Raw genomic sequence first — 13,469 nt, forward strand, 5'->3', positions numbered from 1 at the left:
CATGTCCATGGGTGCCTTCCCCTGCGCATCTTGTCGGGGAGGGCAGAGAGCCGTCTACGCAATGCGATGGCGAGGTTTCTAGCTGAAAGCTCTGCCCAGTTCTTGGGTGGGCTAGTAACGAGGGATGCCATCGAGCGGAACTTCCTTGTTGAAGGCATTGCTGAAGAACCGCCTGCTGCCTCCTCTCCTTGGTTGGCTAGGCCAATGCGATTCTACTTGGCACATATGAATCAGGCCAAAGCCTTGCTAAGCTCAAGCTAGGCGGATGATGATTACTTCTACTCGTCATTCACCTCCTTGGAGGCATCGTCTAAGAGTTTCTAGACCTTGGTGTTGTAGTTTCTTTTATTCCGTTGTATTTATGGTTGTGTGCCACCATTCGCTGTTGTGCTGGGATGCGTGTACACAAATGTCTTGTAAACTTTATAACAAACCATTAGGGCCAATATATAAATCAGATGGGGAACCCCTCCCCTCGTTGAAATTAAAAAAAAAATATATATCAGAAACGAAGTGGCGGGGCATGCTTAACAGAGAATGAAGTGATACCAGGAATTCTGTCGCGCAATTTATTTTATCGTTCAAATAAAGATACATGTCAGGATGATTCACACCTTGAAAGATTTTATTAAAAAACTATGAAAATATCATCATCTGAACATCTTTTTACGACCATCCACACCACCACGCCCTCTGCAGCATTACCTGGCAAGGAAAACACCATAAATATATTTCTTTGCTAGCTTATTATCAGCACTTGCTTGCTGTGCAGTAGGGGTACGAAAAAGTTGTGCAACAAGAGTTACCTTATAACGATGGGGAGGAGGAAACTAATGCTTTTGGTAGCAGGATTCGTCAAGATGCCTGACCTTTGTTGGATCGTATTTCTGTAAATCTGCCGCGTTTAGTTTACTGGCGATGCAATTCATCTGCGGACTCTTGTGTAATTTTTCTAATTGTCGCACTGCCCCGCAACATGGTCCAGTTTGGGGTGGGAGCTGAACGAGGGCTCCTTTCAGGATGTAAATTCTGCACACGCCCACAATTTGGTCCTTTTCTTGAGCGGTACATGGCCATGCAGTCGCAGGGTTAACAGCAATTATTGTGATCAACAAAAGTAAAACTGCTACTTTCAAGGCGAACATCTTTTTGCCGATTTAGCAGGTGAGTACAAACTGGGTGAAGGAATCAAAAGCGGGCCAATGTTTGATGTTCTACCTAAAATTCATTTGTGCGGGCAGCTATATATATAGGAATGAAAGCACTGGTCCAGATATGCAATTACTTTAAAGATTACTTATTATTTATGTACAAATTTGTTTATAGATATCTCATTCATAACTATCTATCTATCTATCTCGGTCCGTCTTTCTCTCTCTATCTATCTATTTGTCCGTCTTTCTCTCTGTATGTATCTATCTATCTATCTCTCGGTCCGTCTTTCTCTCTCTATCTATCTATCTATGTGTCTTTGATCTATCGTATCTATCTATCTATCTATTTATCTATCTATCTATCTACCGTTTATCCACAATTTGTATCTTGATTTCCGTGCCTGCAAGAGTCCAAGTCTAGATTTTCAGTTCTAATAAAGTTAGCCATACTATGAACATGATGACACTAGTACAAAAGTGCTCAAAGCCAGCGGTGGAACATAATTTTTACAGGCGGTTTTAATTAAAAAACGCCTGTGAAAAGAAATTGGCTTACCCGACTACAAAACCGCCTATGAAAATCAATTTTTACAGGCGGTTTCTCTAACAAAACCGCCTGTAGAAATCATGTATTTCTACAGGCGGATTTCTTAAGAAACCGCCCTGTAGAAATAATTTGAACTTGAATTTTTTGAGTTTTTTAAATGACCTTGTTTGAAAAAACCGTCAAAATGAAAGTTGTAGATCTTGAAAAGTTATGAAACTTTGTAGTTGATAATTTTTTCATCGTGAACAGTTTCAGTCTTCAAGTGCCGGCGGGGCAGACCGCCGTTCTCGTCAAGAACCTCGACCTGTCCTGCGACCCCTGGATGTGTGACCACATAAGCAACCACGATGACGGCGACCCCCACCGTGCTCGCCCCCGATTTTGTGATTGGAGAGGTACGCGTCCAAATTCAATCCACTGCCAATTTGTCACGTGCTAAATGTCAATAGTCAATCAGTTGATGAAATCTGTGTGATATGACATGTGTGTGATTCATTGATCATCAGGCCATGGTCAATTTCGGTTTGGGCAAGGTGATCGACTCAACGCACCCAGCATTCACCACGGGCGACCTAGTGGATGGGAGGAATACACACTCGTCACCCAGACGGAATACCTTAACAAGATCAACCACAGCGAGCTACCGCTCTCCTACTACACGGGGGTTCTTGGTCAGAAATCTCATCAACGACTGCATGTACTATATTATCTAGTTCTGCAAATTCTTTTACGTTTTACTGATTTCAAAATCTGCCGGTTTACTCATCATTGACGCTCATCGTCATCCAATGTTAACCGCCGTCAGGGATGCCCGGGCGCACTGCATATTCCTGCTTTTTTGAGCTTGGGAAGCCCAAGAAGGGCAACTTCGTGTTCGTCTCGGTGGCGTCTGGCGCCATCGGCCAGATCGTCGGGCAGCTGGCAGAGATCGCCGGTTGCTACACCGTCGGCAGTGCCGGCTCGGACGAGAAGGTCAATCTCCTGAAGACCAAGTTCGGCTACGACGATGCGTTCAACTACAAGTCGGAGACCGACCTCGGCGGCGCTCTCAAGCGGTGCCTTCCCGACGGCATCGACATCTACTTCGACAGCGTCGGCGGCGAGACACTGGACGCTTTGCTGGTCGCCGTCTGCGGCATGATCTTGCAGTACAATTTGGAGGAGTGGTACGCGACTATCACTACTGGAACCAGCGGCTTTGCCGAGTGTAAATACGCTCGGCAAAGATCACTATTCTACTCGGCAAACGCTTTGCCGAGTGTTTTTTATCGTGACACTCGGCAAAATGCGCTCGGCAACATCTTACTCGGCGAAGACATTTTGCCGAGTGTTTTATTTCGGGGCACTCGGCAAAATTACAAAGTATTTTGCCGAGTGCATCCACCGACACTCGGCAAAGTTTATCCGCCGTTATGCTGGTTTCCGTCAATGCAAAATTTGCCGAGTGCTTGCTTCGACACTCGGCAAAAATATATTTATTTAGCACTCGGCAAAGTTTCGACAAAGAATTTCAGAATTTTTTTTTTATAAACTTTGCCGAGTGTCCTGGTCATTGCACTCGGCAAAGTAAATTTGGATATTAAATCCTGGCATAAACTTTGCCGAGTGTCTTGGTTCTGGCACTCGGCAAAGTAAATTTGAATATTAAATCCTACCAAAGCTTTGCCTAGTGTCTTGGTTCATGGCACTCGGCAAAGTCACCGAAAATTGCAATTTTTTTTGGTATTTTTACATTCCATTGCAACAGAATATATATATATATATATACATCAATCATCACAGATATAACACCAGCATCCATTATATATCACAAGCACTCACATATTTCATCAATCCATCGAAAATCCATTAAAATTGAACATCACAAGTTCAATATTATAAGTCCCGCACAATTGCATCAAAGTTCAATATGACAAGTACTGTGGCGAATACATCAAAGTTCAACATGACATGTCCCGCACAAATGCATCAAAGTTCAACGTGGCTACTGTGACCATCACAAAATGCATTAAAGTTCAACATGACAACTCTATTATTAAAAGGTCAACATAGCTACTGCGGCAAAGACTCAAAGAGTGGCCTCCCGGGCTACTGTGGCGAAGACTCAAAGGGTGGCCTCCCGGTCGTCGGTGAAGGATTGACGGGATCAACCGCCGGTGGTGCATTAGCGTTTGAACCCGCCGATGGAGGCTGCACAAAAGAGAGGAGATGGCATGTGTTAGACTCGATCAAAAATTAAAAATTTGGACAGCACCTCCCCTGCACGGGGAGGTTTCCATCCTACAAGAAAACAATGGCTCGAAGGCCGACAATACCAACGGCTCGAAGGCCGACAATACCAACGGCACGATGGCCGGAAGTCACAACGGCACGAAGGCCAACCATCCCAACGGCACGAAGGCCAACATAATTCAACTTTCATACTCACAGGAGTGTAGTGTCCAGCCGCTAGCACACCTTGTCCTTGCCCCATGCTTTGAATGAGCTGGGTCACCTGAGCGGTCAGCTGCGCCACTTGAGTGGTCAGCTGCGCGTGCTGAGCGGTCAGCTGCGCGTGTGACTCCTTTGTTTCATTCAGCTCGGCCTGCAGTGTTTCAATCACGTGGCAGTGTACCAATTTCATTAATAGAGAAGAGTTACAGCCCCTAGACACAGGTACATGTGTTATTAGCATAAGCAGTTATGCACATTAGTTCTGCACTATTTCAGTTCAGCCCCTAGAATATATTTCAGTTCTGTACATCAGTTCTGAACTATTTCAGTTCTGCACATTTCAGTTCTGCAATAGACATTCAGTTCTGCACGTCTCAAACTAATAGACAATCAGAAATAGGCTTTCAATTGAATATATTTCTAAATCTAGGAGAAAGCTAGCTGCACATCAGTTCAGCCCCTAGAATATATTTCAGTTCTGCACTATCAGTTCTGCACATTTCAGTTCTGCAATAGACATTCAGTTCTGCACTATTTCAGTTCTGCACATCTCAAACTAATAGACAATCAGCAATTGGCTTTCAATTGAATATATTTCTAAATCTAGGAGAAAGCTAGCTGCACATCAATACATTGTTTAGTTTGAGATGTGATGAGTGAGACCGGAATTACCGTAAGTTCGTCGACCCGAGACAATGTTGCAGTTGGGCGTGCACGTATGGGCAGGCTACTGCTCGTGCTTCGTGCCCTCACTTCAGAGAGATACGGTGCAGAGGCAGAGGACTGAGCGCCGTCTGCAATCCACAACCGCCCATGTTGCCTACCTTGCCCACGCCTCACGATCACCTCTGTCTCAAGGGGATGAGTGCGCAGATCAACGTCTGGGCCACGCAGCGCCCTCACCGACTCCGTGTACTCCGTGACTTTAGCGTGGATGGTCGGGTCAGAGTAAGCCTGGGCAGGGGCATCCGGGTTGAAGGTGACACCGGATTTCACCGAGCCCATGTGGGACACAGCCCATGCCCCAAACTCTGACACCGGCACATCCGGCTGTGCAGCCTCCTGCGAGCAAGACGACAACATGATTAGAAATCGGGCAGAAATGAGCGTTAGAATAGATAAATGACATCACGTACAAGTGCTCGCTTGAAATTGGGGAGGTTGCGGCTGCCTTGGTGGTGAGTTGGACCGGCCCTCAGTGCCCGCTTCCGCCTGCCGAGCTCTTGCTTTTCGATGTGCGCCGGGTCAAGGAACCTCTTGTCCACGATCATCGCCCATGCCGATCTATATGACATGCACCAGACGAGCGTCACCTACACATCATCAATTGTTAGACGTAGAAGAAAGATCAATTCTGGACCTGCAAACTCTCAAAATGAATCAATTTTATTCAAGTACCTGAAGATACTACTCCCGGGTCAGCTTCACATTTCTTGCACCGGCCTTCTTGAGGGGATACTTTTCGAAGGACTTGCAGTAGTCGATGTGGGCCTGGAGTTTCGCCTCGTGAATCATGTCACCGACATACTTCTGACACGCTTTGTGTGCTGTTTGATCCGCCAGGTTCTCTCGACCTGGTTCGGCCTTGAAGTAACTCTGTGTGCAAACATAATGTATTCGTGCATTATTTCAATAAAAGACTAACCAATTGAGATGCATTGACCTTTATTGTGATACACTTACCCAAAAGTCCGCCAAAACCCGCTCCTGCTTGTTGGCCTTCTCGTCATCCTCGCCGAGTGCGTACCTCTGCCATGACCAGGCCGGCTCCCACCTCCCGTCTCCCAAGTCCACAAGGCCGGGGAAGTGTTTCCTGCACAGACATCCCAGGATGGTAGCAGGGGTGCGTGGGGGATCAAGAGCACCCTCCAAAACTAGCCAGCCCCTGCAAAAGTGATTCAGGAAAAATATCAGCTTGTCTTTGGATTTTCAACGTATCATATGAAGTACTAGTGATAACATCTATAGTTACTTACCTTCTTCCCGCTGGACGTATCAGTGGGCGTCGTTCATGATGCGGAACACTAGGAAGCCTTGTGGCACCTCGCAGGTAGGGAGTCGAGTGAGCAGAACTGTCCTCCGTCTGCTGAGTCCCCTCATCCGTCTCCATAGCCCCGTTGTTCACGGACGGATTGTCCGTGGCCACCTCGTGGTCCTCCGGGTGGTCCTCCGCCACCTCGTGGTCCTCCGGGTGGTCCTCCGACTGGTCGTGAGCTGGGGTAGGAGGTCGGCCCCGCCTGGGGCGACCCTGGGCCGTCCTCGTCCCCATCAACGTCGACAGCATCCTCGTCCTAGGGCGACCCGGGCCACGACTCGGACCCGTCCCCTCGACTCCATCAGCAGGGCATAGCCTCCGGTACACTGAGGCTACCTGCCTCGGTGAACAGTTGGCCACCATCTTTGTTTCTGTCACCTGAAATTTACAAAGAATAAACAACAAGCGTTAGTAACATAGTATTACAAATAGTTGAAAATGAATGAACATAACAAATTTTAATAATTAACATAGTATTACATGATTTAGGAATAATCTTCCCCTGGGTCATAGGTCTCGTCATCACTGTCAAAGTTGTCCAAATGGGCAACACTATCCGAAGGTTCGGTGTTTTCTTCATCGTCTCTGCCTAAATGGAATCGCTCAAGCATTTCAATGTCCTTAAGATCCACCACTACATCTCCAGGGTCGTCGTCATCAACCATTTCATTGTCTACTTCCATATCGATTATCCCGGGTAAGACTATCTCAAACCTCCCTTCTAGGCCATCTGCTTGATAGAACTCTCCATCATATGTGTTTGTGTCGAAGGTGTAATCTTCATCGTTTGGAAGAGGTAGTTTACCATGCGAAGATACCTGGTGCACAATAGACCAACCCTTAAGATGGTCTTTGTCTGTGCACGCGTACGGCGTATGATACACCTGCACGGCCTGTTGAGCAACAATATAGACATCTTTTCCTATATAAACGGAATCATGTCTAATCTCGACTAGCCCAAGATGAGGGGTCCGTCTAGTTTGTCCAGGATCAAACCAGTGGCACTTGAATATGACAGGAGTAAGAGGAACCCGGCCGTCATATAAAAGTTCATAGATCTCCTCAATTACCCCGTAGTATTCGACGCCATCAGTGCCCAGTGTAAAAACTTGGCTGTTAGTGCTTTTCCGATTGGGCCGAGTCTACTCGTGTTTTGACGTGTGGAAGCGATATCCGTTCACGTCATAACCAGTATATGACTTCACCCTAGGCTCGAAGCCGTTTGCAACCTGTCTCAACTCATCACTCATGGACGCGTAGGTCTGTGCCTGCAAGTTCAAGCTTGACACATCATTATACTATTGGATGTTGCGATGTACTAGGGAATATCGAGTTATAGACGAAAGTACGAGCTAAATTGGAAAGTACCTTTTGTTTGAACCAAGAAATGAAATCAGGCCTCCCAGCTCCCGCACCCTCTGAAAGAAGGGCATCATGTTCGTGCGGGGTAGGATCAATTGATTGACGCCACTCTTGATGAACAAATTCCCTGTACCAAAGATAATCAATGGGGATCGATACATAGTAGTGTCGTCGTAATGAAACAAGCTCGTTGAGAACTTACTGTATGAATGGAGCAACCTCAGGAAGGTTGGTGAACACATATAGCGTGATCCTTCGCCACTCTTCTACATCCAATCTCTTGGGGGTTGATCCACTTGCGCTACCTAGTTCGCCTTTGAAAAGGCTGAGGGTGGATTCATTTTCGCCAGCATTGTAACGAAGGGGTGGATTATGCCTGCTAGGAAGGTTCGGCTTGTAGTAGGATGTTGTGAAGTTTGCTACCTCCTCCCGAATGCTTGCCTCTGTAATGGCAGCCTCAATTCTGGCTTTATTTGTACATTTCTTGCGAAGAGTCTTTAGACATCGCTCGATTGGGTAGCACCAACGGGCTTGCACTGGCCCCCCCAACCGTGCCTCGTTCGGGAGGTGCACAATCAGATGCTGCATCGGCAAGAAGAAGCCGGGTGGAAAGATCTTCTCCATCTCACAGACCAACTCAGGTGCCATTGTTTCTAATTCTGTAATGACGGCCAGAGATAGCTCCTTGGCACAAAGCTGGCGGAAGAAGTAGCTTAGCTTTGCCAGCACTAGCCACACATGCTCAGGGACATAGCCTCGAACCATCGATGGAAGTATCCGCTCAATCCATATGTGGTAGTCATGACTCTTCATCCCGTTCACTCGCAGAGTGGCTAAGTTGACTCCCCTGCTTAGATTGGCTGCATAGCCATCAGGGTACATTAAATTCTTGATCCATCGAAGCACTTCCCTCCTATGCTCGATTTTCAAGACATAGGGGGCCTTAGGCCTTCTCCACTGCCTTCCTGTCCCACTTTTCCGCATCTCTAGGTTTGGCCTATCACACAATGTAGCAAGGTCCACTCTAGCCTTAGGGTTGTCCTTAGACTTGTTGGTGTCCATAAGTGTTGCCCAAAGTGCCTCGGCGATATTCTTTTCGGTGTGCATGACATCAATGTTATGTGGTAGTAGGAGGTCATCAAAATAGGGGAGCCTCGTCAACCCGGACTTATGAGTCCACATATGTTGCTCACCATATCCCACATACTTACCATTCGGTCCGGGCACGAGAGCATCTATCTGAGCACGAACCTCAGCCCCCGTCCTCAAGCGCGGTATAGGGTCTGTCACTTTGACACCTTTCGTAAAGTTCTTGACATCTTTTCTAAATGCATGGTCAAGAGGGAGGAATTGACGATGTTTGTCGAACGACGAATACTTGCCACCCTTCTTCAACCATATGAACCTCACAGCGTCCTTGCATATTGGGCATGGAAACTTCCCCTGAACACACCAGGCGCACATTAATGCGTACGCCAGGAAGTCATGCAGGGAATAATGGTACCAGACGTGCATTTTGAAGCCTGTCTTCGTAGCTCGGTCGTATGTCCACACCCCTTCTTCCCAAGCATGGATCAACTCATCTATCACAGGCTCCATGAAGACACCCATATGGCTCCCCGGGTGTCCAGGAATTATCAACGATAGGAACACGGTATGCCGTTGAAAGGAGACGCCGGGGGGAGATTGAGGGGGATGACGAACACGGGCCAACATGTGTATGGTGCAGCCATCATACCATATGGATTGAACCCATCTGTTGCCAGGGCGACACGTACATTACGAGCCTCCTCTGCTTTGAGAGGATGTCGAGCATTGAAGTGCTTCCATGCTTCAGCATCTGATGGATGTACCATCTTCTCAGGGTTGTACCTTTTGCCGTTTTTGTGCCATGTCATTTGTTTCGCGGATTCTTCGGTCATGAATAGCCGTTGGAGCCTCGGCAAGAACGGAAGGTGCCGTAGGACTCTCATGGGGATCGTAAGCTGCCTCTTCTGGCCATCGCCTGAGTCTACCTCCACGTACCTAGAGGATTTACACTTCGGGCAGTACTTGGCATCACTGTGTTCTTTCCTAAATAAGACGCACCCATTCATGTATCTTGTCATACGGCATCTTAAGTGCGCGAAGGAGCTTCTCTGACTCGTACAAGTTCTTCGGCATAATGTGTGTTGTCGGTAGCATGCCTCCCCACACGACCATCATCTTGTCAAAGCCTTCTCGACTTAGGTTCAACTCAGCATTCAACCCCATCACGCGACCAATGGCATCCAGCTGAGAAACATTAGTATGATCGTGAAGGGGTCTCTGTGCCGAGTCCAACATTCGGTAGAAGTCATCTGCGGCAGCCTCCACCTCCTCCTTATCACGTCCTTCAGCGAACTGAGCTTGGTGAATGTCATCTAGCATGTTTGCTACCCCCGCATCATCAGCAAAAACCTCTAGTCGAGGTCTCACCACCTCCTCTCTGATACGATCAGCTTCACCATGGTGGATCCAACGGTGGTAGCCCGGAGTAAATCCAAACTTCACAATATGTTTACCCATGGTTAGCTTATCTTTCCTTCTTCTGTTGTCACAACTACTGCAGGGACAAACAACTAGAGAATGGCCGTGTGCACTCTCGCCAAACGCTTGATTCAAGAAACCTTCGACCTTGTGTATAAACAGCAAGTCGAAATCCTTCGCATCTCTCCGGAGCGTGTACATCCACTCACGGTCCTCCATCCTTTAACAGAAGCATAAGCACACATCTATGACCATCAGCATACTTGTGGATTTCTATTCTTTAGTGAATATTCAGAGAAAGATATAACTAGAGTATATGCAGCTTAATGTAGATTTTTCTGATATATCAGCCAATCAGGGCATTGCAATTTAACTACTGGTGTAATATTAAAAAAATCACAAACATTAACATGGTTTCCTTTGTATGCAGCTGCTAGAAGCTTTCGTAAATAGTCCCAACAAAAGCAGGTTTACTTTTAATAATGCAAAAAAGTTGTAATCCTGCAGTAACAGATAGTTCCTTTTTTTTTGTTCTAACAGGAGCAGATAGTAAAACATCGTGCAAGCTGCAAGGTGAAAGAGTGCGGTATCTTCAGTTGAAGCCTCATTTCCATGCCTAACCAGAGCGTGGTGAGATGGGCGAGATGGAGTAGAAACATGGCATCGTGTGTGTGTGTGCCCCCCAACTTACTTGTCGGTTGCAGACTTATTACACTCCACTGCCACCAAACTGATGCCATCAAAATCTCAAAGAGTGAAATAGGGGAGTGCATAAGAATTGGCATGGTTTTTGCAGCGAAATTCTGCAAACAGAAGGGCGACAGCCAATTGATAAGGGGAAGCGCGGAGGCATTCACATTTGACACACACAAATCACCACGATTAATCCTATCGCCGGACAAAGCAAAAACACAACCAATACTGAGGCGGCGCAGGCCAGAATTCCGGTGAACAGCTAACTTGCACACTACTTAGAGTTCCTGATCCACGCCATCGGCGGCGGCAATTCGCTACTAGAACTCGAGAACAGGAAACCTTGTGGGTGGGGATCGAAGAGCGTACCGTGGTGGGAGTAGGCGTAAACGGCCCGCCAGGTGTAGATGTGGTCGCCGGGCCTGATCTCCGACCGCTCCACACCCGGTTCGACAGCAGGCGACGCGGGGAGCCCCGGGGGCGCGGCGAGTTCGGGCGGCAACGGAGCCCCTCGACAGAGCTCGCTTGCGACGGATCCCCGGGGGCGCGGCGAGTTCGGGCGGCGCGGGGAGGGGCGAGCTGGACGACGGCGGACGGCGGCAGAGAGGGGCGGCGCTAGGGCGCGGGACGGCGGCGGCGGCGCAGCTGGGTGGGCGCGATTGGGACTTAGGGCGGGCGGGCGCGCTGCACGCGTGTCCGGACTTAGCCGATTGGGACTTAGGGTTCCTATTGGGACGATTGGGCCGTCTTTTTTTTCTCAAATTTACGTGATTGGGCCGGCCTTTGCCATGTATAAAAAAAAGTCCAGGCCTGATCCACCAGCAGATCAAACTTTGCCGAGCGTTCCAGGATGCGCACACGGCATATCAAACTTTGCCGAGTGCCCTACAAAAGCGCTCGGCAAAGTTTTTCTTTTTTTTGTTATTTTTTATCCTAGTTTTTTTATGTGGCCTACACACATTATTTAAAACCTAGTTTAAATGTTTGGGGAAATTTTGAATTACTTTGATATATTTCCTTAGTTTATTTCGTTTCTTTGAATTTTTTTTAATATTTCTAACTTGAACTGCAGGTACATGGAATAGTGCAATTTAGTTCTTCGAAAAATATTATTCATGTTATTTGATGTATGTTGAGTCCCTATCCACAAACTTGCATCAAATTTCGGGCATCTTTTTTCACGTAACATGACGAGGAACTTGGCCAGAAAGTGATTTTAAATTATATGAAATGCAAACAAAGTCCGAAAATAACGAAACTTACGGAGGCATCATGTTACTGCATGTGTAGGCTATGGTAAAAAAATGAACAGATTTTGAGTAATTTGTGACGTCAGTTGTCTAAAACCCACACATATCCACATGCGATAACAAGTTGTCACATGCACACACGTGTGGGTTTTAGGCATCGTGAGTCGCAAATTACTCCAAATCATCCAATTTTTTTACCACAGGATCAGCATGTGATTACAAGACTTCTCGACAAGTTTCGTGATTTTTCAGACTTCGTTTCCTTTTTATATAATTAAAATTTACTTTTCCTATAACTAACACAACATATTACGTCATCGAGATGCTTGACATTTCATGTGACTCCGTGCATACGGCCTCATCAAATGATACGTGTCACGAATATCATATTTTGGAGGATAAAATTTCATTATAACATGGATGTGCAGTTCAAATTTGAAATACGCCGATAAAGGCAAGGAAACAAAATAAATTAACGAAATATATCAAAAAAGTCAAAATTTCACCAAACTTTAGATTAGAGCTTCAAATACAGTCAGAAGGCTACACAAAAAAACTCGGGTCCAAAATCCAAAAAAAAAAAATTTCCGAGTGCCAAGACCTGACACTAGGCAAAATAAACTTTGCCGAGTGCTAGTGCATGAGGCACTCGGCAAAGTTTTGATAAAAAAATTAATAAAAGAATTTTGCCGAGCGCCTAACAGGTAACACTCGGCAAAATCTAACGGGAGGGAAATGTCGTCACGGTGGTAGAAATGTTTGCCGAGTGGTGTCTTTGCCGAGTGCTCTTACACTCGGCAAAAAGTTGTTTTACCGAGTGCGGGAGTTTGCCGAGCGCTTGGCACTCGGCAAAATATTATTTGCCGAGTGCTAAATTTTGCCGAGTGCTACGCTCGGCAAACTAAATCTTTGCCGAGTGCCCCGATAAACAGCACTCGGCAAAATATGAGGCACTCGGCAATGTCCCAGATTCCAGTAGTGTATGCGAGGTTCGAGAAGGAGATCGCTGGGTACATCAAGGATGGCAAAGTCACCGTCATAAAGGACGTCGTCGAGGGCAATTGATAGCGCACCGGCAGCCCTGATCGGGCTGTTCTCTGGCAAAAATGTAGGGAAGCAGTTGGTTGCCATAGCAAGGCCATGAGTTCGATCAGGAACTCCTTAGTGTTTGACGAGGTGAGCTAAAACAAGTCGTGTGTTACTTGTGTGATTCTCTGCTACGAGTCCTTGTTATAATAACAGGACATTGTTATTGTGTATGGAATATTATAAGATGGTCAAGAGGGAGATTGCGAACATATGGTTGAGATGTGCCAATGTGTGTCGACTGATGATGAGCGATTGTCAAGGGTGAGTGTCACTACAGGAAAACAGGACTTTGCCGACTGCTAAAATCCTTTGCCACCTGCCAAAAGCAGGCCAGTCGGCAAATATACACTTTGCCGACCGCTCCTAAAAGCAGTCGGCAAAGAATTCTTTGCCGACTG

At 46.8% G+C, this 13,469-nt stretch overlaps 1 long non-coding RNA gene and 1 pseudogene across 1 annotated transcript; one reads left to right on the forward strand and one right to left on the reverse strand.

Moving 5' to 3' along the window:
• On the forward strand, window positions 1,729-13,126 carry LOC8057120 (annotated as a pseudogene).
• On the reverse strand, window positions 3,627-4,249 carry LOC110435723. Its single transcript, XR_002453573.1, has 2 exons — window positions 4,130-4,249; window positions 3,627-3,891 (listed from the first exon to the last, which is right to left on the reverse strand). It is a non-coding gene; the product is annotated as an uncharacterized LOC110435723 (long non-coding RNA).

The sequence above is a fragment of the Sorghum bicolor genome, chromosome 5, assembly GCF_000003195.3.
Source record: "Sorghum bicolor cultivar BTx623 chromosome 5, Sorghum_bicolor_NCBIv3, whole genome shotgun sequence".
In the NCBI taxonomy this organism is placed as follows: Eukaryota; Viridiplantae; Streptophyta; class Magnoliopsida; order Poales; family Poaceae; genus Sorghum; species Sorghum bicolor.